The following is a 2,500-nucleotide window of genomic DNA, read 5'->3' on the forward strand; positions in this document are numbered from 1 at the left end:
GGGCGAAACTCCCTTGAAAGTGGCACTCTGAAAATATTTCCAAGTTGGGCTGACTTAGAAAAAATTCGAGAACCAGGCTGAGGAGGGGACCATCTGGCAAGGGAGTCCGACCTAAAGTGCATCTAAAGCGGATATGGGTTGGTCGAGCCTCCCTTGATTTGCCCTGGAGCTCCCACGTCTTAAAAAGGTCTCTCCTATAATTGTACACCAACCATTTTGAGGTTTGGGTGCAAACCTCTCGAATGGGGGGACTCGGTCCCCTATCTACAGCGCCCCTAATGACGACAGGTGGTACTGCGCCCCTGGTAGCCCGGCCATTGAAAATGAATGGGCCCATTCATTTCAATGGGGAATTTCGACCCCTGGTTGCCCGCCATTCATTTCAATGGGGAATTTCGACCCCTGGTCGCCCGCCATTCATTTCAATGGGGACTTTCGACCCCTGGTTGCCCGCCATTCATTTCAATGGGGGATTTCGACCCCTGGTCGCCCGCCATTCATTTCAATGGGGGATTTCGACCCCTGGTAGCCCGCCATTCATTTCAATGGGGGACTTCGACCCCTGGTAGCCCGCCATTCATTTCAATGGGGGACTTGGACCCCTGGTAGCCCGCCATTCATTTCAATGGGGGATTTCGACCCCTGGTCGCCCGCCATTCATTTCAATGGGGGATTTCGACCCCTGGTAGCCCGCCATTCATTTCAATGGGGGACTTCGACCCCTGGTTGCCCGCCATTCATTTCAATGGGGGATTTCGACCCCTGGTCGCCCGCCATTCATTTCAATGGGGGATTTCGACCCCTGGTCGCCCGCCATTCATTTCAATGGGGGATTTCGACCCCTGGTAGCCCGCCATTCATTTCAATGGGGGACTTCGACCCCTGGTAGCCCGCCATTCATTTCAATGGGGGACTTGGACCCCTGGTAGCCCGCCATTCATTTCAATGGGGGACTTCGACCCCTGGTTGCCCGCCATTCATTTCAATGGGGGACTTCGACCCCTGGTTGCCCGCCATTCATTTCAATGGGGGATTTCGACCCCTGGTCGCCCGCCATTCATTTCAATGGGGGATTTCGACCCCTGGTAGCCCGCCATTCATTTCAATGGGGGACTTCGACCCCTGGTTGCCCGCCATTCATTTCAATGGGGGACTTCGACCCCTGGTTGCCCGCCATTCATTTCAATGGGGGATTTCGACCCCTGGTCGCCCGCCATTCATTTCAATGGGGGATTTCGACCCCTGGTAACCCGCCATTCATTTCAATGGGGGACTTCGACCCCTGGTTGCCCGCCATTCATTTCAATGGGGGACTTCGACCCCTGGTTGCCCGCCATTCATTTCAATGGGGGATTTCGACCCCTGGTTGCCCGGCATTCGTTCCTATGTGGCGGGGGATTTCAACCCCAGGTCGCCCTCGTGTGGTTCTTTTTGGCGCAGCTGACGGGCTCCGCTGCTCGTGGAGGTTTGCTAGTGGAGGATAACCCCCTGCCTGGGCAACTCGAACGCCCGGCATTCGTTCCTATGTGGCGGGGGATTTCAACCCCAGGTCGCCCTCGTGTGGTTCTTTTTGGCGCAGCTGACGGGCTCCGCTGCTCATGGAGGTTTGCTAGTGGAGGATAACCCCCTGCCTGGGCAACTCGAACGCCCGGCATTCGTTCCTATGTGGCGGGGGATTTCAACCCCAGGCCGCCCTCGTGTGGTTCTTTTTGGCGCAGCTGACGGGCTCCGCTGCTCATGGAGGTTTGCTAGTGGAGGATAACCCCCTGCCTGGGCAACTCGAACGCCCGGCTCCCCCCCGGTCCGCTGGAGCTCCTCCAACGGCCAGCAACAAGCCCCGAAGACGGGCGCGCTCCCCGCGGTCCGCTGGAGCTCCTCCAACGGCCAGCAACAAGCCCCGAAGACGGGCGCGCTCCCCGCGGTCCGCTGGAGCTCCTCCAACGGCCAGCAACAAGCCCCGAAGACGGGCGCGCTCCCCCCGGTCCGCTGGAGCTCCGCCAACGGCCAGCAACAAGCCCCGAAGACGGGCGCGCTCCCCCCGGTCCGCTGGAGCTCCTCCAACGGCCAGCAACAAGCCCCGAAGACGGGCGCGCTCCCCCCGGTCCGCTGGAGCTCCTCCAACGGCCAGCAACAAGCCCCGAAGACGGGCGCGCTCCCCGCGGTCCGCTGGAGCTCCTCCAACGGCCAGCAACAAGCCCCGAAGACGGACGCGCTCCCCCCGGTCCGCTGGAGCTCCGCCAACGGCCAGCAACAAGCCCCGAAGACGGGCGCGCTCCCCGCGGTCCGCTGGAGCTCCTCCAACGGCCAGCAACAAGCCCCGAAGACGGGCGCGCTCCCCCCGGTCCGCTGGAGCTCCGCCAACGGCCAGCAACAAGCCCCGAAGACGGGCGCGCTCCCCCCGGTCCGCTGGAGCTCCTCCAACGGCCAGCAACAAGCCCCGAAGACGGGCGCGCTCCCCCCGGTCCGCTGGAGCTCCTCCAACGGCCAGCAACAAGCCCCG

Source organism: Leptonotus elevatus, unplaced genomic scaffold (assembly GCF_054856555.1).
Source record: "Leptonotus elevatus isolate MCC_2025b unplaced genomic scaffold, RoL_Lele_1.0 HiC_scaffold_181, whole genome shotgun sequence".
In the NCBI taxonomy this organism is placed as follows: Eukaryota; Metazoa; Chordata; class Actinopteri; order Syngnathiformes; family Syngnathidae; genus Leptonotus; species Leptonotus elevatus.